Source organism: Protopterus annectens, chromosome 6.part1, assembly GCF_019279795.1.
Source record: "Protopterus annectens isolate FY-2018-M chromosome 6.part1, PAN1.0, whole genome shotgun sequence".
NCBI lineage: Eukaryota > Metazoa > Chordata > Ceratodontiformes > Protopteridae > Protopterus > Protopterus annectens.
The window spans coordinates 220,377,942-220,402,834 of record NC_056738.1 but is presented as its reverse complement, the minus strand read 5'-3'; positions in this window follow the sequence as shown (position 1 = coordinate 220,402,834).

Genomic DNA, 24,893 nt, shown 5'->3' with positions numbered 1-24,893 from the left:
AGGACACCAATCTAATTAGTTTATCACACTACAGCAATATGCTGTTACAGCACACGCTACAGAGATTATTGGGTTCCAGCCCTCCCAGAGGTGTATTTCTAGGTGGGTGACATCCGCAGGATTGCCAAAGGTGGTTATGTGAATTGTAAAGAGTGTGCATACTCTAAAAAGCATTGTTTCTTTCTCAGGCAAAAACACACACAGTTGGCTTGTTTGGGATTAGAACACCTAGCAAACTAGTTTATCACACTACAGCACATGCCACAGAGATTACAGCAGTCCCTGAGGTGTATTCATAGGTGGGTGACATCAGCAGGATTGCCAAAGAAGGGCATTTCAAATGTACTGCAATTTGTACATGTCTGCTACCTGCTACTTATTGTCACGAAAACACATTTACACCTGTTTACAACTGCCTTATTCAGTTCTAACTGACAGGATTAACAAGGCTTGCAAGTCTTGAAACCTGGACCATGCACACTGAGGGCACTGGGCATACCACTAAGTCAATTGGGTTGCATCCATGTTGCATGGAGTTTATAATGCACATCTTACTACAGGTATTCCACAGTACTGAAAACAAATGGGACAGTCACTTTGTGTACATATGTACAGTACACTTGAATGTACTGTACTCTGTGATACAACAAAGACAAGTCTAGATCTGTACAACTGTCATAACTGCATCTATATATATATATATATATATATATATATATATATATATATATATATATATATATATATATGTGCACCTATGTGATGTACACACACACACACACACACACACACACACACACACACACACACACACACACACACACACACACATATATATATATATATATATATATATATATATATATGCATATACGCAGACACATCTATAGCTATATATATATATATATATATATATATATATATATATATATATACACACACACACACACACACACACACACACACACACACACACACACACACACACACACACACATGTCTGAACAACCTTTGTGACACAGAAAGATTCCAAAGGAACTGACGTGTACACAAAACAGAGGCATCTCTTGTGTTATAACATTTACATCTTAATCAGTTCACCAGAGAAGGGATGGTTGTTGTGTATGTGGAGTTTGGGATGTTGAATGATGGCTAATGTAATCTACCCCAGGAACTGTGGAGTTTGGGTGGGGGAATGATGGGTATGGACTTACACCCTGGCGACCACTTCTGTGTCACTGCTCGACAGTGGCACAAGAAAGTAACATACCCAACTGTAGTCATGCTTGACTGTGTATTCTTTACCATTCCTAACTATGTAATACATTGTAGACACCCGTCACCACGGATCGCTACCATTGTGTGCTAAAAGACATTACACATGTGTATGCCTGGCTACAGGGTAGTCACACACACACACACACGCACACACTTGCCAGTATTGTGCATACACGTCTTGCCTATGTAAAGGTAACTAGTACAGTGGTATGCAGTTGGGGTATGTGCCACAGAACACATACAATTACACTTACTCTGATTCCACTTCTGAGCTGGGTGACATCACAGGACTGATTACTTGCAGTGGGGAGGGGGAAGAGAGAGGTTTAGCAGTTGACAAGGATAAAGGCCAGTGCAAAAGGTGGTATCTCTTTGGAATGCAGCAAAACCCACTGTCATGACAGGATGCAGACACAAATACACACACAACCACTTGCTGGCACACACACACTCAGGCATTTGTTGACACACACACGGATGCCAGTGGTAGGATCAGAACTCCTTCTTATCAACAGGTCTTTATTATAGTACAACGCAGTTGTGAGATTCGCCACAGAGATTGCACATTCCAAGGCAGTCAGAATGCCCTTCTAAGATTGAGGACAACAACAAGGATACTGACAGTCACGAAGTACATAGCTGTAAACCTGTGTGTTTAAAGTAGGTTTCCATTACAATCTGTATGCACAAACAAGGCACATTATCTGCAGGTAGTACATAGGTAGGTCTGAGAGTTATAGTTGTAGAATGACAGGAACCTGAACTGGAGTATGCCCACCTGTGGAATGGACAACTACTATCACTATACAGGGTTACAGTAGGCATGATCATACACTGAGTAGCACAGGGCCATTTGGGATGCACTATGACTACAACTACACAAGTTTATACTGGCCATGCTCATACACTTAGTAACGAAGGGCTTTTTGGAAGCACTGACTCAAATTACACAAGGGGGCAGTGGGTACGCTCATACACTTATTAGCACAGGGCTGTTTGGGATGCACTCCGATTCTAACCACAAAAGGCCACAGTGTGCAAGATCATACACTTACATGTACAGAACACATTGTAATGGACTCCTATTGTAAACACACAGGTTTACAGATGTGTACATCTTACCTGTCAGTATATATGCACATCATACTGGTTTACTACCTGATATCTGTATGTGACCTGTAAATGATATATCTGTGTCTGTGCTGTGTGATACACATACATACATGTACATGAAGTACTGACATATATATATATATATATATATATATATATATATATATATATATATGTTAAGTATACACAATCATGCATGTGTGGATGTGACAGACAATAGGTTAACTGGGACATACAGGCAGATGCTACCTACAGCCTGTGTCACACACCTTGCTGCCCTGAATGGCATACATTGATAGCAGGTTGTGGACAGTGGCATTATACCTGGAACAGTGGCATGTGCAAGCATAATGTGTGAGCCACATTGTGTAATGGTACTGAGGTGCAGGTGTCAAGATGACCTCTCCTGGATGTGTTAGTAGTTGTCTTTATTTGCAGGACTGCTACCCTAAGTATATCTCACATTGGTTATATACACAATTTCTGCTGCTGTCCGTCACCTTACATGAGGCATTTGTTACCATGCACATTACTGCCACTCACAATGATGTCATGGTACGAGTGGCAACTGCTAGACCAAAACAATGAGCCAATGTCCTGGTGTTATTATGAGGTTGTCCAGTGTCTGTCATTCCGGGCTGTCATGACTGAATGACAAGCCTTCAACACAGAGCAAATGCATCTATGTTTCAAGAGTGTGTGGATACATAAGTCGCATTTACCCATATAGCTGTATTCCAAGGCAAATGTCCTACACACAGAAGTAACACCCTGACACCTACAAGACAATTGCATTGGATGTTTATGCTAACCAGTGCTAGATGTGTGGCTTTAGTAATCCATTTGCACAATGTATAACCTACAATGGGGAATACTGACATCTGTGCAGTGAGGAACACCTGGCTGAAGGCTCTGTAGTGCACATTTGCACTACAACCATGTAACTCAGATCCAGACATGTGGGCCATAACAGTGGTATGGACCATTCCAGATGGTGGTGTCCACATATTCATAAAGGCTACTCACATGTAAAGACCACTACTCTGACATAACTCATTACAGATGAGACAGGTACAAGTGACAGTGGCAAATGCTGCATTCTAAGTTGCATCCTCATATACATCCAACACCTTGTCCCCAGACTACCAACACACATCCATATGTGGTATGACATAGTATGGTAGACAACCAGATAACCTTAGATTGGTGGACTGTACCTAGGCCTGGATCAACTGTACAAAGTACCCATGTACAGACACAGCTGTATAATGTGTTACACAATGCAATAATAACACTGTTTGTAGCCAGCTCAGTTGTACACATACCAGGGTCCCTCAGATGTTGTCAGCATTAACACAGTCGACTGTTGCTGTACACCAGTAAACAACACCCTCATGGTTGGATATGACCTAACTGTACCTGCCTTGGATATGTACATCCCACACTCATACAACATAAATGACATTACCATAACTTTCGTTATCCTTTCTACATACAGGTGGCTACAGTCATTACACACATGCATATGGCAGAGAGCATGCTAACAGTACATAAGGTTTGATATCTATGTCAACAGAGGTAATATTCCCTTTCTACTGGTCACCCATGACACCTATCATATCATACAACACCACATCTGGCATGTATGTCATTCGTCATGTCCACCTAATGCAATGCCAACAAACATACCCAAATAACAGGATCATAGAACCTACACAAGGCCTGTATTGACAGACTCAATGAAATTCAGCTCTGCTCTGTATGTCCCTGAGTAGTCACAGGTGATATGTTCATGATATGTACAGCCATGTGTAGCCACAGCTCCTACATATACCCCTTGTCAACAATTGCAAGCCATGCATGCTGTGTGCTGTCTGGACATTAGCCTTAGTACCACAATAACCAGTATGTGCTGGGATGAGATGTTTACAAGCCACAGACCTCACAGATGCTTGAATGAGTGCACTGCCTAGCCTAACAGAGCACATTAATGGCACTCTCCCAGTAAACATGAGGTGTGTGTGTGTGTGTGTGTGTGTGTGTGTGTGTGTGTGTGTGTGTGTGACAAATATGATGTGGTCACTGTTGACCATTACGCTGCCCTGGCTTCACCAAGATACTGTCAAGTAACAGTTTGTAGGCGCATGACATGGAATAATGCTGTGTGTGTCTTGCTGATATGTGCTATTGTCATATATGTACACTTGGCTACTCGGTGAAGGTGGTTGTATTCTACCAGTACATGAATACAACATCCATTATGGTGTAATGCTCGGCTATGTTTCACTCATGGCATGGGGAAGGTGTGGAATGTGTCCTCTTGACCTGCTAGTGCACTTACGGTTGTAGACCACATATGTGTGCATGTATTGATGTTTGTGTAGATTCCGTGTGTGTGCAGTGTCTGATGTTTGAAGGTGACTGTTTTCTTAGTACATCATGCTGTTGCAATACAGCCTCAACATTGCCAGCTGTATATGGTGATATGCTCTAAGTATAGTAAGCTGTAAATGAGGTATGGACAGATGTTTGGACATGGCTACTAAGTGGTGGGCCTACTTTGCAGAGGAATGATTACTGAGGACAGCTCACTGGTGTGTTACAATGATTCCTACAATAACCTGTGTAACTGCTAAGGTCTGGTTTTGTTAATTGAAGTGGATGACAGACAATGTAGAATGCAGTAAAGGTGACACTGAAGGCAAACCTCTTGACACATGTGACAGTAATACCTCCCCTGTGCATATATTGTGCATATAACAGCCGAGTTGGCAAAGGAAAGAGTAAGCTTTGTAGCGAATGCGATAGTGCGTGGGTGTGTCTGTATTTGCATGCTGTCATGGCAGTGGGTATTACTGCTTCTTAATGAAAAGCCACTATTTCCACTGGCCTTTACCCTTGTCATTCGGCCTACCACTCTTTTACCTCCTCCCCACTCCAGGTAACTATACCTGTGATGTCACCCACGATGGATGTGACGGCTCTGAAGACAGTACCTTACTACACAGCTATCATACTTTTGGATCATTAGAACAGTAAACATAATTGAAACATGGGACATTATAACTGTGATGTGGAAGCTACAAAGTGCATGCAGGTATTGTCATACAGACCTGTGAGTAGTCAACATGTACATATGAGACACTAACTGCAAACACCGACTACAAACCCGGCACATGTGACTACACCTGAAAGAGGAAGGCAGAACATCAAGATCAACATGCAGTTACTGTTGTTACTCATGATACATACTGTCAAATGTACAAAATGCATTCTAAACTGTAATACATGGTATGTCTGCTGCCTGTCAAAACTACTCAACAATATTAATCTACCATTGTCTACCTAGTATGTTCACCCTGTGCCTCAGACCATATGAGCATGTCCCTGCACCGATGACAGGGATGCGACACAGGCATCATCATATGCACAGGGTAATAATGTTTGCCAAAGGCCTAGGCTGCACCATTGGATGACATCATGTGTGTGTGTTAGGGCCTGTGATATTATCGGGCATGTGTGGATGCTATGCGTGTGTGTGTTGAGGTGCCCTATATTTGTTTCGGGTGTGTGTGTGTATGCATGCACACAGGTCTGGCATGTGGCTGGCCTACACAGGGGTATTATTGACAGCTGCAGACTGTACAAGGCAGGTTTCACAGTTCATGGTGTCTGGCCATGACCATGTGACCTGCGCCTGCCAGGGGTTGCACGGGCACTAACAGGCAGAACTGTCTGTTGACACATGTCCACTGAAATCATGTCCCTGTTGGGACCATCCAGGACCACGTGCACGTGGGATGCTATGTCCTAGTGTGGACTGCACAGCACCAGCTGCACTGCTGCTGCTACCGCCACTATGGGAGCAGGCATGTGCAGTAGCATGTTCATGCAGACCTTCAACAGGTGATGTATCTGACCTACATCCACGTGCCTGATGCCTCACTCCCACCAGATGTTCCAGCACAGACATTTTACACTCGAGGATTGACATGACACGGTCAAGGACTCCCACCATGTCACCCAATTGTCTACCAAAACATCTGCAAGATGAAGGTGAGCATTTGCAATTGCCTGGATGTTGTCAGTTAATGAATGAACAGCAGCCCACTGAAGCCTCATACCTTCACTGTTGTGCCATTCAGCATGTGCTTGTGCCTCCATTACAGCCTGAAACATGTGTCTGGTGACTCCAGCTGATGTTCTTTGTCTCGCAGGTGCATGTTGGCCAGTGGTCCTCCTATGAGCAGCGCTGGGCACATGCCTGTGTGGAACATTACCAGTCAGTTGACTGGGATCATGGTGTGCAGGCACACCTTCCATAGTCTCCACACTTCCCTGCTCCATGCAACCACCCACCAACTGTCCTTCCTCTATGGCCAGTGGTGATGGGGTATGTGTAGGCAGGGGAACTGTGTGCGAGGATGAGGGGGGGTACATGTGGAATGGCAACCAATAGCACAGATTCAGCTCCTGACAAACCTGCCTAGGCCTCAATCATACTATCATTATCACTGCAAGAGACTGTGGGGACACTAACATCAGGTGGACCGCAGGAGGACAATGCACCTGCATCAACATCTGTGAGGAGAAGTCAAGAGCAGTACATTACAAGTTATACCAGACACACACACAGACTCAGGCTACATGCAGGTGATATGGCAAATGGCATTCAGCTTAGACAATTACAGTAGTAGTTATCATACATCCCTGAGTTGCACATAACAGCATGCATGTGTTATAGCAGATGGCATACACCTTTCATAATTATAGTGCTGGTTAGCATACATACCTGTATTGCACCATTTGTGTTAGTAGCCTAAGCCCATAGCTGCAACACAATGCATGCATTTTGCACCATTGCACCACACTGCCATGGTGTGTGCAACATACACCACATGTTAACAGACCATTGCTGTCCTTTGTACATCTGCCACTGATGCTTTGTGTTGGCCACCGCCCCTATGTGTGAGGACATGAGCAGAAGGGTATGTCGACTGAATACTATTGCATTTCTCTCCCAAAGCAGTGCATCTCTGTTCAATATTATTCCACCTACCCCTGAGCTGAGTCTACAGACATTGTGCATGTGGCTGTGCACACATGTTTGACATAACTGTCCCTACTTTGCAGTTGTGCCACAGACCAGCACAGGTTTACAGTACACCAGCATGATGCTTGGCGTATAACCTTGCCAATCACATGTAGTATGACATGTCTTCTGCTGACGTGTTGAATGACATGCATACATGTGTAACACAATGGTGTCCTTTCCAATCAACAGTATGGTAATGGTGTCCCAATGCAGGGATGTGTTATACTAACATGGGCCTTCAGCTGACGCAATGTTGGCTGTCCGCCCTACAAATATGCAGTGACATACTGAACATTGAGCTGATGTGCACAGCCATTGCAGGGCATCATGTGGCTTCACAATTGCTATACAGTGTGAGTTACTGACACAGGTCATAGCCATGACTATGTTCACATACAATACATATCTAATGTGGAATGCGACCCACGTCATTGAGGTGTATACACTCTAAACCCTATTCTGGAATGTGTGACATAGGTCACATACAGGTATATGGATGACACCCCTGCGCATCTGCAATCATATTACTGATGTCTGGCAACTATGCCCCCAAATGGCTAACTTAGCAGTACTCTATGTCCCACATGCCATCTGTGTACCGCATGCACATGAGAAGCAGGCATGACAGTGATGTCTGACACCAGCAAGGTGAATGTACTGTATCTGTGGCCTGATGTTGTTGTATGTGTATGTTGTGCAACACATGTATGTATTTGGATACTGTATAAGTGAATGCTTTCATGTCATGACACACTCAAGATGTTCAAGACATTTTATGTGGTGATTTCATGTTATGCCTACACAAGCTGTGCACAGGCCTGTATGACGTTTAGTGTTTCACATCTGCAATATCACCATTACACAAAGACCATAGTTGTATTGTGTTGAGCTAATGTACAAGAGGGTGTACACACATATACATCACTTCTACTGTGTGTCTTGCTTCATGTCTCTGGCCATCCTCCATGGCCATGTGTACACATGTTCTGCCAATGGTTGTGATGGTTATCTTATTTCACATGTCAGTGCTATACCATATGCCATACACCCATAGATGTCATATGCTCCACTGAGGACAGGGTTATGCAGACAAAGGGTGGTATGTATGGGATGTGAGACATCATGTTTTGCAGTATAGTTGAACAGTGTTGCAGTCAGCCCACTATATGTCATGGACATGTCAGATAGCACATGACATTGTGTGACATTCATAGCAAGGGTATAATCCACAAGGGTGTATCCTGTGGGCTGGTCATACTCCAGCTCCAACACATTTAAAGTGTGTGCATACATATGCTCTCTGTACAGTTCTGTTTGTATTCCCAACATGTGTAATGCTGATATGTAGTACCTGTCCCTACAGTGAAACATACTTCCACCATTGTATTCACATTTGTCCACACATCTGGCAATGACAGTTTGGAAGGTTTAATGTAGGTGTTTCATATAGTCTTCAAATGTTTCACATGGGTAACCACTGTGATGCATTGCAGGTCTGACCAGTGTCTATTAACAGAACCACCATACATTATGTGTGCGTGTGTTATGGCAAATAGCATGCAATTAATATTATCTGTACTTTATCAAGCCTGGTAAATATTAACAATCTCACCTGACACAGGCTGCTGTCACTGCAAAATGCCAGAGGTACGTAAACAGGAGTGTCACAGAAGTAAGATCATTATCCACACCTGTGTGATACCTACAGGGTGCAATGTCCATATTAGCACATAAGCCAGTACAATACACTATACTATGGAGTAAGCACATCTGTGCATACATAGAGTAGCAGACTATAGTATGTGGCATGTGTGCATACATGCCTTGCATATGATGTTACATTACATATTGTACAGTAACACATGTAACCATGTGAAATATAGTTGTGTTATATATGCAGTACTGACTTACCAGGCAACTGCAGGCTTAGTGATTGAGAAACACCCACCTCCACAAAACCAGCTAAAGCTTGTGGATGTAGGTTTGCAGATGTCCCCAGGTTGGCCAGAAGGTCCTCGGTACGTGTGAGTGGAGGCTGGGTGAGTGGCCCCCACCTGTTGCACCTTGTTCCCTGGTGATTGCATTAACACACTGTTTCACCCATCTTATGAGGTCACTTCAGTGTCGGCGCACCTGCTGATAGGTACGACTGTGACCATCATCATTTACCCTCCTGTGGAAGTCCTCCCACAGGGCATCCCACTGCTGTGCATCCTGTGGCACATGGCTGAAGATTGTTGTATGGTTGACGAGGAGGTATGGGATGAGGACCTTATCCTCCAAGCAGGTGTACGCTGGCTGCCTGCTACATGGCATACCTGGAAGACATAATGATGGAGACAGGTCACAGTAACTCACAGAGAAGTACAGAAGTACAGCTGAACATACATGTATATCATATTTATTAAGATTACAAATAAGTTTTTGCAAATCTACATGACACTAACACCACTGACATGTTTAAGTCACACACATTTGACACTTACTGGTGATGTGATGTTATCACCATATATGTGTGTATCATGTGATGACATTCCTCATACTCGATGTGGATGTTGTCTTGACGTGGGCATGTCTGTTTGCCTGTACTGGTGCCTTTACCTATCAGCACATGCCTGGATGTGTTCACATTAATGCAATCAACCTTAATGCTGTGCATATGTCACATATATGGTCATACATAGCCATTAGGGCATGACCTGCAAACCTGCAGACTTGCAAGCATGTATGTGGTTTGCCATATACATCTACATGGCACTGTACAGCTGTGTAGCATCCTGCCATGTATTGCCTGTGATGCACATGTGTAACACATGGGACAATAGCTAGCCTGATAGTATTTGCAGGGTTGGATATCAACTATAGCATGCATGGTCATAGTGATCTAGTAGGCTATATGCCCTGGGCCATTTATGGTAAATTTCAGTGGCCAGTTCAAGCAGTGCCACAGAACTGATTCACAGGGTTTCTGATATATTTGGCATGTGGTCATCACACCATGTCACAGAGAGGGGCGATGTGCAGCTTCAATGGACAGGAATGCATAGTATGGCAAGAGTATGTTAATTGTATGGGACAGAGATCTGTCAGGCATGTTGTGATCCTTGTACTAGAAAGGTGGATGTCCATGAAGTATGTGTTTATTTGGGATCAGGATGTGTTAAGTAGAGCATGTCAAACACTTTTGGGTTGGACATGCCTTGATTCAGGGTATGCTGCATGCTAAATAGTGGAGCTAGGGAATGGGAAGGGCAGTGTAGGCCATCTACACATGGTCAATAACCCTTAAAGGAAATATGTGATCTATTATGGGTCACATGAGTGTTGAGTATGGCTGAGCAATTATCTCTATATTCCTGGATAGCACCCTGTCATGATTAGGGGTGCCACATATGACTACCTGACTGGTGTGGTGAAGTAACTATCAAAGGAAAGACTACTGTCCAGCTGCATCCCATACACACACAGTTGCCATTATGTTGACCGCTGCCTAGGTGGTAGTTCATGGGTACAGGGTTTGTAACAGAGGGGATGACAATGCAATACTTAGTTGTTAGATTGTGGCCATATGTCACACACCACATATCTGACACACAAAAGCCCTTCTGTATGTTGAACGCAGCACACAGTGAGTCAACTATTGCTCCTAGTTCATAGTCATTTGTAAACATCAATAGGCAGATGCCGTCTGTGTTAGTCTGTGTGGTATAGATAACAAAGGGGGAGTACCAGGAATGAATCCTGTATTACTGTGGCTGGCATTGGTTTGATGTGCATTTGTCAGACACCTTCTGTAGTGTTGGTTCTGCCAGCAGTCCAGTTGCCAACCACTCCTGCGACAAAGGACTATACACCTAGTTTACTGAGTGTAGCTGGAACACAATATAGGTGATGGTGTCCTACAACCTGGCAATGTCATGATATGCAGTGTGAATCAACCCTACTGTCATCTACATATGTACTGAGTACATCAAATACGCTGATCATGGTTCAGGGCCTTACAGACCATACACAGCATGGTAGTTGTGCACTATTTCCCATTATCAATGGTGTCTCCCCTTTTGTGGGGTGTGATAACTGTTGCTGTGCACCATTCGGTGTGTACACAACCTGACATGGAGCTATGATTGAACATGATGTGTATGTGGATAGGTAATTGTTCCTACATTTGTGTAGGATACACCGTGGGATGTTGACAGGTCCTGTGAAAGCTGTATATATGGCTTTAGAGAGTGCAGCTTGTACCTGCATAGTTGATATTACAGGAGCCCTATAGTATACATGGATATATAACTAAGTGTACCTGCTGGGGGGGGTTGGAGTGGGTTTAGGTTCTCCAAGACCCTATCTGGATGAATGGGTGCTATTTCTGTAGGTGCAGTACTTCCCATGCCATAGAGCTGTGCAGCACGGCAGGTTTCATCATTGCCATTGCGATTAATGACAGAGCTATAGAATGCTCTGTACTTGGCCTCAGAATATGTGGCTGATTAGTTTCACAGTAGCTTTGTGTGGTTTTATATGGTGTATCTGCATCTTACTGAGGCTGGCCAGGGAACACTACACTCATGTGTGTTCACTCTTGCAACAGTTACTACCTTCTGTGCTACAGTTTAAAGCATGGAACCACCAGTTTGTCTTTTTGTTTGTGTTTGGTTGAATCTTGGTTCTGTTTCAAAGGCACAATCAGTGCACATATGTGACTGCTTAAGGTTCATTTGTGTAGGATTCAGCATTTGCACATGCATTGTCCATCTGCATGGGTGCCATGACAGTCACCACTTTGCTCTTAGGAAACATAACATTGACATTAGAGACTATGTGTAGCATACTCTTAAACCTGTTTGTGTCACTACTGTGATCCAGGTCATTGGGGTTGATGGAATCCAACATGCATTGAGTGCAGGGGTTGGTACATGAGGAGTCTCCCGAGTTCATAATGGAATAGTTGAGAGTAGCCATTATTATGGTTTTCTGTCTTAGACCTAATCATCCCCATTACAGCACATTATGGCAGTTGGGAAATCCACAGCATGGTGGGTGATCTGTCGCAAGGTGCAATTTGAATTCAAATTTGGCACAAAGGTAGTTGCTCAGCATAATGCATCTGAAGTTATGCAAGTGCAAGTAGCATGGGGTGTACAAAACTTCAGGAATATGGACACACCTGCGGCCCATGTGTTCCAAAAAAGGATAATGGGCAAGCGGTGAGGTATGTGTTATAACATGGTTATGCAGGTGTGCTCTCCAGAGAATTAAAACATGTCTCAGTGACTGCACAGATATGCTCTCCATGTTATGGATTGACATATGTGTGTCCATATATTGTTTCTGACATGTATCATTGTGTAGCAAGACCCACAGTTTATTGCTTGGCTGTCCCTGTAACAGCAGTGGACCTTCACATGAACTGTGCATGATGACGGCACTATAGGGGGGAAGCATGAGCCCTAGGCAGTATCCAGATTCCCAGGGGTGATAGGTGCAGGTCCTGTCCGGCAAAGCATCATGGTCTGTCAACCATGTTATTCCAAGCAGACAGATACTGGATACCCTTTGACTTGCACCACTACACTAGCAATTGTGGAATACACTCCTTTTGTCCCTGTAATGCAGTATTATTCTTGCCAATGGCAGAATGCTACCCAAGCCTTCGGACATACCTGCAAGGGCTACAAGATCTGACAGTTCCTACATGTGTTTCCATGCAGTCCAGGCTGCTGCATCACAGGTAATGCACAACAACGTGGCATATATGCCAGAGCCGTGTGTATAGTTCAAAAGGTGGTCTGGGTGTATGAGTATGTGGCTAATCAAAGCAGTCAGGCAGCTGACAGTATGTATGCCCTTGTATAGGTTGGTGTGTAACAAAGTGCTAGAGTTTGCATTCACAAATGAGTACTGTTGGGCATGTTTCCGGCCACGTGTTCTGAAGTGTGGCACAATTCAGCAAACTATGTCATAGAGTTTGTGTATTTCGTTGTCTGTCTCTTCCAGCTTGGGAAGTCACTTGTTTGGCCAGATACTTAGAAGCATCTGAATGTGTGTGACTTCTGGTAGGGTGTGTGAGTGTCCTTACTGTGTTCTGGTAAGGGTATGTGTTGGTTGTGATGATGAGATGCATGTGTTAACCTACACCTCATGACTGTCCAGTCCAGTCATGGCTGTAGACTGGGCTGCCTTCCAGCTTACCCCTGTAGCTGCATCCCAAACAATGTGTGGGGCATGGTGTTAGGTGGGTTTGGCAGTGTACATGGCATAGAGATTACATTCCCCCAGGATGACCACATACACAAAGCTGACATTAATAAACACCAGTAGCTGACTAGTGGACATGCCTGCATGAGCATTCAGTACTACAAGTACCAAATGTAGAAAAAGCCAAAAACAAATAAATCCAAGGAATGGCAGAGGAAACTGAACGAACACAGTTCACAATTCCAGGCAAAATAGCGTACAAAAACTTTAATGACCGCTTTCATCACACGACTTCATCAGAATACACTCCATTAAAAGATTAATTAATTAATTAATTAATTTAATGGAGTGTATTCTGATGAAAGTGGTCATTAAAGTTTTTGTAGGCTATTTTGCCTGGAATTGTAAACTGTGTTCGTTCAGTTTCCTCTGCCATTCCTTGGATTTACTACAAGTACCAAGTACTGTATTTTTTAGTTCACTTATTGCTCATGAAGATGTTTTAGACAGTGATGCTCACATGTAAATAGTTGTGTTATGGACATGACAACATTGGCTATTACGGAAACATTGTCGCTACCTTTAGCAGCAATCCTCCTCTGAGGAGCACATACACATCCTGTTAGTTGATTACAGATGATGCAAGTGTCTACAGGTCTGTTTCCTTCTCTGGGTATATACTCACATATCCACCAGGACCATGAACTCTGTTGGGCACAGACACCCACTCTCCAAACAGAGTTATGTATATAGTGTAAGCTATCACCTATGAAGCAGCTATTACACATGAGCAGCAGTCTCCTACATCTTACACTCCTACTGTAGATGTCACACTGGAGTTAAAGATGATATGCAACCTGTTTCTTTACCAGAACTTTGCACTACCTTATATACAGTATGTGCAAGTGGCTGTTAGGTTAGCAAAGAGAGGTTAGGCTACACAAACCTGGTTGTTCAACCAGTGTGTCTCTACTCTCAGTATCCACTCTATGTAGATGTGCACATAGCCATTTGGCCCAGCCCTGTAACAAGGGTCATTACACATTTGCATAACATGTACACATGCACAGCTGTTATTGCTTGCAAATGATATTAGAGAGGTCCAGCCCTGGAATAAGGGTCACTACACATTTGCGTAACATGTCCACATGCACATCTGGTTTTCTTGCAAACGATACTAGAGAGGTCCAGCCCTGTAAAAAGGGTCACTACACATTTGCATAACATGTACACATGCACAGCTGTTATTGCTTGCAAACGATACTAGAGAGGTCCAGCCCTGTAACAAGGGTCACTACATATTTGCATAACATGTGCACATGCACAGCTGTTATTGCTTGCAAACGATACTAGAGAGGTCCAGCCCTGTAACAAGGGTCACTACACATTTGCATAACATGTACACATGCACAGCTGTTATTGCTTGCAAACGATACTAGAGAGGTTGATATTCCATGTGTTATGTGCATGGATAGTTACCTAGCTCTTCCAATTATCTTTGCTATCATGCTGCTAAACTGTCAGATGAATAAAATGATATGTATCCTATTACTGAGTATTGTAATTGCCAATAGACATAACTACTGTTTGCATAACATAACAGAACTGCTATGTGGAATGGAATACAGATCTGCCTAAAATACTGTACATTACACAGTTATTGGCACAATATCCCACAATGCACACCATATTTGCACAGTAAGCCCACCTCTGACATGTTCATCTTACTTATACACCCATACATATGTCGACTGTTACAATATCTCAACATATACTATCCCCCATTATAGCACATACTTGTTGGACCAATACCGACACTGACAGTGGCTGGAAACGAATTGGTAAGTTCCAAGCCCATATCATCCCTTGTGGTGTATGTGGAGTTTTCCTTGAGACCTACAGCAGTACACACATAGAATACTACAAGCATTACTTCTGCTCAACAATACATCGCTACAAAATAGCTATTTCCACTATATGCATTGATTACACTGTAATTCTTACAGAACAGGTGCTACATACACAGACATACTACATGTTATACATACCTTCTTAGTAATTGGAGGTGTTATTGACAAGTGTAATACTCATTTTCAGTTCATCTTTCAGTGTTTTGTACTGTAGTACAAATAGACACAGATGGTTTGAATGTGTGACAAGGCAACCTTTTATAGTTACAGATCAGGTAACTATAAAATATAACTATATTTTAATAATATATTATAATTATAATATATATATATATATAATATATATATATATATATATATATATATATATATGTATGTATATATATATATATATATATATATAGATATATATATATATAGATAGATAATATATAATATATATATATATATATATATATATATATATATATAAATATATATATAATATATATTATAATAATAATATAAATGTAACTATAGATTAGGTATAAATCCCTACGTCACAAGATGGGTTGCCAACTGGCTCACTAACAGAACCCACACTGTAAATGTTGCAGACTCCAAATCTGACCTCAAAGCAGTAACAAGTGGAGTACCAAAGGGTTCCGTCCTGGGACCTCTCCTGTTTGGTATCTACTTTTCTGAAGTACAGACTAACACAGAAGGCCTCTGGCTAATGAAGTTCGCAGATGACTGCAAACTAGGAGCCATAGTCAAGTCCCCAAAGGATGTGGACATCCTACAGAAGGGCCTCACGAAGACAGATGCCTGGTGTCAGAGCCATGGCCTCAAGCTCAATGCCAAAAAGTGCACTGACATCCCCTTTGGTAAAAACTCTGTACCCATGAACTACTACATAGGCAGCAATCTATTTAACACCAAATGCATAATAAGAGACCTTGGGACCCAGGTAGACAGTAGTCCCTCCTTTGATAGTCACATCACCACAGTAGTCAGGAAGTCCTTCTACATGGCACACTTCATCATAAAAGGGTTCTCATCCAGGAAAAAAGAGGTCATTGTTCCCCTCTACTTGATACTCATTAGACCCATTATAGAGTACAATGCCCCTTTTGGAATGTACCTCACAAGACATCGTCAGCAGCTGGAAAGGCCACAGAAGTACCTCACAAAGAGGATTACTGGCCTCAAACAAATGCCCTACACTGACCGCCTCAAAAAACTCCAGCTTTACTCTGTTGCATATCACCTACTCTGGGATGATTTTTGCCTAATGTATAAAGCTATGTCAATCCCAGAGCTGTTGGACATACTACACCTAAAGAAATCCCATTCCCTCCAAGCTACACACTCTAGGGACATAAACCTTGTCACCACAATAAACAGGACATGCTGGAGGGAAAGATTCCTGTCCCAGAGACTTCCCATACTCTGAATCAGGCTACCCATCTATGTCAAGCAAAGTTCTTCATTAGCACTCTTCAAGAAAAATCCTGATGAGTGGATGGGAAATAGGAAATACACCCTGGGGATCACTTCTGTGTCTGCTCGACAATGGCAAAGGAAAATAACTTTCTTGGGTGGCGTAAGCCAAGGAGCCTTGTTGGCTAGGCTTGTGTAGGCCCTTGAGCCAATAGCCTAGTACCAACCTATGAACCTATGAATCAGTAACATGTGTTATCCAGATAACCAATTGGTGTTCCTAAGTAGCTAATTGCATGCACATCAGCTGTGCTGCTACTGCCTTAGCCAGTACCATGGCAACAGTGGAGTATAATTGAGTACTCCACTTGGGTGTTGTCCCCTTGCCTTACTTGTGAGGAAGACAGCCTGGAAGTGTTGTTTGGAATCTATTGCAACAGCTGTATTGAGACAAACAGTAATATATTGTGTGTAATGTCTAGAGGATTTGGTCTAAATGTGAGTACTGCTGTTATATTTCTGAACATTGCTACTTATGCAGGGTTTGTCTGTACCTAATACTTCTGCATATGTTTCAGTCTGCCCAAGTTGTTTGACCAGCTCAAGGCGGCATAGCTATGCATATAATTTTAGGGGGTTTGCAGTGTGCTTACCAGACATATGTAGTTTGGTGTTACTGTATATCATACTGTGCTGATAATCAGTACTCTGTAACACTTCCTGTTGTATGAACCTTTCACCCCTCTGAAATGGGATTAGTTCATACAAACCCTGTTACATCAGCAGCTGTTAAATTGTATAACAGCAACTATTACACATAGGGCCATGTTGGTGTGTCTGTGTCCAAGTATGTTAAGGTTTCAGCAGATGCTGTACAGTAGTTGAATAATTGGTTATGGTATGACAGCTTGTATTGATGTAATTATTTTGGTTGTGGGGTAGATGGTGGGTGTACATAGCACATGCAGGTGTGTAAGAACCCCTTTTATACAACATCTATATGTGTGTGGGCGTTCTTTCCATATGTGAACACCTATCCCTTAGTGGACTAATACTATGGTAATTGCAGGCTGATTCATTAAGGCACTTGTAAATACTTCCTGTATAGCATGCAGGTACTGTTAGTCCTTGAATCCTTTTGGCAATACATCGGAATGTAATAAAGTTTTGCAAAATGAAAGCTCTATGTGTATTTTTGTCATGGATATTTGCAGTCATTGCAGTTATTTTGGTGACTGTGTCCATAGAACATATTTGTAATAGTGTATTGGCATATATGTTATGTTCATATTGTTTGGGGATGGGGCGGAATGTGTGATTGCTGTGGTCCATGTTATACTCAGATATGAACACTTCGGATGCTGTCTACACACGTGTATTTATGTGTATGTATATATATACATATATATATATATATATATATATATATATATATATATATATATATATATGTGTGTGTGTGTGTATGTATATATATATATATATATATATATATATATATATATATATATATATATATATATATATATATATTATTACACATCTATGGAGGTACAGATAAATGTATGCAATAATATATATATATATATATATGTATGTATGTAGATATATATATATATATATATATATATATATATATATATATATATATATTATTGCATATGTTTATCTGTACCTCTGTAGATGTGTAGATGTTTTTAACCTATCTATATAGCTACATATATATGTAGATCTGTATATATCAACATGTCTCTATGTATCTCTCTCTCTCTCTCTCTCTCTCTCTCTCGCTCTATATACATCTATATATCGATACATCTATACATAAGCATACCCCTTTCATTTGGTACATGGAGGGTTATCCTATTTCAACAAATTCCTCCCTTTTGTGTTTTAACCTGTCTGCATACACAACTGGGATAAGTACATCCCAGGCATCTTAGTGGTAGGTTACTCTGAAGATGGAGTACATGTGGGTTCTAATCCTGGAAGGTGTTATTATTTTACCTCTCAGAGTAGGCACTGGTCTGGAAAGTGTGAATAATGCACATTTAAACAGTTGTAAGCAGGTTTGCCCATGGTCTGCGTGATGTTAAGCAAAGGTTAAACCTGTGAAGAGCTTCTCCATTTACCGTGTTTCAGTGCCGCTTACCGCCGTGCAATCCCATGGAAACCTGCTTACAACTGCTAAGGAATGCTTTAATCCACCTGCATCCAACAGCCCTTATTGTGGCCCTCAAAATAACTTAACAGTACTTGCAGGTCTTGAATCCGGGACCATGAACACCTCAGTCACTGACTTTACCACTAAGATATCTGAGATATGTACACATTCTATGGTGTTTAGAATATACATTTAACTGCAGGCATTCCTCACTACTGAAAACAAATGTGACAGTCAGTTGGGGTGCATATGTCTGATACATGTTAATGATCATATGTTTGTGAAATTAGGTGTTGCAATATGACATGACAGGGTGTATTATGAATGAGAAAGGTTCTTATTTTGTGTCCTTTTTATATTGTCCCCATACTCCATGTATACCCCTCCAGTTCACTTATTGAACATCCAACCCAGGCCCTCCTTGATGCATGATTTCATTACCCATCATTCCTCCACACCCCAGTCTTCACATACACAACAACTATCCCTTCTATGGTGAATTAGGTTAATATTAATAGCTATAATACCAGTGCTGCATGTGTTTTGTGTACACTCCAATTCCTTTGGAGTGTTTCTGTGTCACGAAGTGTGTTCATAGATGTTTATATGTATGGCTATTGATGTAACTGTATAATATATATATATATATATATATATATATATATATGCAGACATCACTGACATGCATATATATATATATATATATATATATATATATATATATATATATATATATATATATATATATATTTTTTTTTTTTTTTCCGTATTAATTTGTAACAGTAATACATATGCAGATTGGAATGTGTTGGTTCACAAACTACAGTACCTTACAATGTACTGCACATATGTGCACAAAGTGACTGTCCCATTTGTGATCATTACAGTGGAATGCATATGGTATAAGGTGTAGTCTCAAGACCATGAAACATGTATACACTTCAGATGGCTTAGTGGTAAGTCCCATGACTATGGTCCAGGGTTTAACACCTGCGATGCTTTAAAAATGTTTTTTATTCCAGAATAAGGCTCATTTAAGCAGTTGTAAGCATGTTTAAAAGTGTTTGTGTAACATTATAGCAGCGGTTAAACACAGTTAAACAAACTTTGTAATGTATAACCTGTGCGCGCAAACACGGCCACATCCGCTAACTACTCAGGATATATACATGTCAGTGAAATAACATCTCACTATGTGCTTACATAACATTACATTCTCTGTTCACTCTACTCTCCAGCACACATGGGTTTATATGGGTGTTTTGAATGTTTATTATACAGATGATTACTACCTATATATGCAAGCTGTGGTTAAGGTATACTTTTGAACATGATAAACATCCCTGCCTTTATGGGAATTGGGACCTCTAATGTACAGATACTATGCAGATGCTGTAACCATTACACTGTTGATATTAACGTTGCTTCCGCCTATTTCTTATTTAAATAATTTCTACGTGTAAGCTAGGCTAAGAAAGGGAGGAGGCCCCCCAAACCCACTGTGCTTCACTTACTCTTGAAATAACAACATATAACAAATGTACTGAGAGACAATACATTACATTCCTAACTACATTAGGCATAGCCCCTCACTGATACACATCAAGGGAAACCTTGTTGTGTGAATGGGTAACAGAATATACACCCCTGGGATCATGTGTCCCAGAACCATACAGCCAGGGACTGGGGGAGCCTGTCCAGTTTGATTGCTGCGAGACCTGTGGAGAAATTGAATGGTATTGAATTGTCACATTAACATGCCCTCTTTAGATCACTGAGTGCCCCTATCACCCTCCACAACCCCAGTCTTCAACAGCTTCCAGCAGCTCTACCTGGAATTGCTTCATTGGCTATGCTTGACAGAGGCTCAGTTACTTCATCAGTGGTACGGAAAAAGCCAACACACTGTAGGTATGCTTCTAATTGCCCTTGGGAAGATAGGTAGTAGGCTATCTGTGAACCTCTAAAGTGCAGGCCATCACAGCCATAATATGTGAATAAACAGACTTTCAGATCACAATATTCAGTGAGAAATCACCATGTAATCAGGAAGCAGTTGAGTACAGCAAGAACATACAGAACACTGATGCTTAGTCACTCCAAAAGCCTATCTTGGAAGCTAGAAGACTTATATAAGTTTAAGGATTTCTATTGCTTACCAGTAGGTTACCTACAGGAGAGATGAAAAACAAGCACAGATGGGAAACGTGCATGCAGCAATACCATACCGGCCTATGTGTCAGCCTTAGACTTTGGAATACTGGCCAAGGCTATTGGCGCCCCCATGGTGCCTTATTTAGGAGAGTCTCGAAAGTGAATACCAGCTCCGTAAACAGCACAATAGCAGAATCAATGAGGGTTATGCTACTCAACACCAGGAGTTGTGATCACAACATGCATGCACTCACAGCACTCATCAGGACGGACAACATCAACAACTGTGCAGTAACTGAGATCTATCTTAAGGCTACTGAGAGCCCACCAGCACTACCAGACTACAACTCATATGACACATTTCAGCCACAGAACATGGACTGACACAGACATGAAGGGGGGTGTATCCATATTCATCAAGGATACCTACACCTCCAGGTTTGTGGGGCAACATGATACCTCTGAGATTATCCAAGTGCAGCTAACATCAGCCACAACTGCAATGTAAACTGTGGCCTGCTACGGATCACCCTCCATGACCCAGGACCACCACTCTACCTACCTGGAGACAGTGGAGAACATGACAGTCCTAATGCACACCCTGGCATTGGTCAATGTCAACTTCCATACCATTAATTGGGAAACTTACTCCAGTGCTCACTTTCAAGCCCAGTGCTTCCTGGAATTTATCACCTCATGTGCCCTGTATCAGGTGGTAACCTCCCTAACGAGGGGTAAAAACATACTAGAAGTGGTCATCACCAACATGGGTAACAGGTGCACCACAGCGGAGGTTAACCGGTAACTGGTTAGATCTGACCATGAACTATTCACTGTTTCCACACCCAAGCATCTATCCCACCCATGGCTAACACAGTGTATACCTTTCCTACAGCTAAATTTACCCTACTAGTGACAGGGGTGGGGGGGGTTCGCAGCTCCCATGCTAAGGGGAAACACTGCTCAAGATAAAGACTGATTTACAAATGCAGTCTATAAGCACCTACATGGATGTATGGATCGTGCCATCACTGGTAAACCAAGACTCACTCCTCCTAGACAAGGACACCAGTCTGGTGGACTGCTGCAATAAACAGGCTATATTGCAGAAGTAGGACAGTGTTCCAGACACACAGCAAATCCCACGAAGGGCAGACATCCATGGCCACTATTAGTATGATCATAGGTCCCTCATGACATCTTCTAAGGCTAACATCAGCAGGAGAATATGCAAGGATTCGAAATATAACCACAAAGCCTTCTTTGGCTATATCAAGGATTTAAGTGGTGACACACAGATTTGCACTATGCTGGTGAAATATAGCATGAAATATGCTGACCCTATTGATATCACCAACATCCTTGCAGATACATTCAGTGCATACTTCACCCCCTAAAGAGCCCACAACACTACCCAAAAGGTACAGTATCCCACACATCAGAAACACACAGGTGGAAATGGCCCTCTTTAACCACAAAACACAGCATCAATGGAAGCAGATGTTTTCCCAGACTGCATCTTGCAAACTGTACAAGACAAACTGACCCCCCACCTAATTAAGCTTTCCAACCTCAGCCTCTCCACAGGCTACATGCCCATACAATGGTGCATGGCAGCAGTTATTCCACTCCATCAAGGTAAAATCACAACTGACCATGGTAACTACCACCCCATTAGCCTGACTAGACTGGTCTGCAATGGTATGGATTGCATCCTCATGGCACTCATTAACAAAGACATTGGTAACCTCCGAACATGTGACCCAACCCAAGTCAGCTTGGTTGAGTGCGGTTCATGCCTAATGAACCTGTTTGACATCATACATACAGTCACCAAGCTTTGGCTTTGGCTTTGTTAATGAGTGCCATGAGGATGCAATCCATACCATTGCAGACCAGGCTAGTCAGGCTTATGGGGTGGTAGTTACCATGGTCAGTTGTGATTTTACCTTGATGGAGTGGAATAACTGCTGCCATGCACCATTGTATGGGCATGTGGCCTGTGGAGAGGCTGAGGTTGGAAAGCTTAATTAGGTGGGGGGTCAATTTTCTTGTACAGTTTGCAAGATGCAGTCTGGGAAAACATCTGCTTCCATTGATGCTGTGTTCTGTGGTTAAAGAGGTCCATTTATTTTATTTTATTTATTTTATTTTGCATTTGTTTATAACCATAGAATCAATCTGGAAAGTAGATTTACCCTTCTCCCTCGTGATTAAAGCCCAAACCTCTTTACTTCTTAACCTATCTGTATTTCCTGGTATTTACTCATCATTTACTTGTGGAATTTAATAGAATGTATTTTTAACTAGTCTCTCTGTATTTTGTATATTACGAATGTTGCTTATGTTTAGTCTATCTATTGTTGTTCCTTTCAAATGTGGAGCTTTTCTCCCCGGGTCTCTGCTGAAAAGGGATATGTATCCAGTCAGACTAACCCAGTAAACAAATGTAAAATAAATAAATAAATGTTAGATGACAGGGGAGGTGGTTCACACATACTATCTGGACCTTGCCAAGGCTTTTGACACCATGCCCCACTCAGGTATTATTGATAAACACACCAGCCTGTACATACACCCATACATCACAGGTTGGGTTGCCAATGGGCTTACACACAGAACCCACATGATACAGCTAACAGTCTCTAGGTCCATCTCTTGACCAGTCACGACTGGTGTCCCACAGAACTCAGTCCTGGGAGCCCTACTGTTTGGCATATACTTCTCAGAAGTACAGTCAAACACAGGTGGAGTACTGCAGACCATGTTTGGCAATGACTGCGAACTGGGAGCCATGATTGATAGTCCAGCTGACACAGACATCCCTCAAGGGGCCTCACAGAGACCATCACAGAGTGTCAACGTCATGGCCTCCAGCCAAGTGCCACTAACTGCATGGTAATTCCATTGTGGAATATTAAGCACCCACATATTAACACATAAATGGCAGCCACTTTAATACAGAAATGGTAATGGGGTATCTGGGGACTAAGGTAGATAGTGATCTCCTGTTTGACAATCATATCTCCACAGTAGTTAGGACATCCTTCTATGTAGGCCATCTGATTACTAAAGGGTTCCCATCTAGACATACTGGGGGATATAGTGCCCCTGTACTCATCACTCATCAGTCCCATGATAGGGTATAATAACCCATTTGGAATGTACCTTGGAAGACACTTCCAACAGCTGGGAGGTCCACAAATATAACTCGCCAAGGGGAATATTGGCCTCAAACATATGGCCTATGCAGCCAGACTGAATAAACTCCTGCTTTACTCAGTGGCATCTTGTTTACCCAGAGATTATCTCTGCTGGCCAACACAGCCGTGTCGAACTCAGGCATAATGGATATGTTCCACCTATGGGAATCCATGTCACAGTGAGCCACATACCGTAGTGAGCTGAACCTTGCCACAACAATAACTGGAAGATGCTGGAGGAGGGATTCCTGTCCCAGACACTCCCATACTTTGGAACAACATCCCTAACTACATTATACAGAGCCCCTCACTAACACTCTGCAAGAGAAACCTTGAAGAGTGGATGGGGAACAGTA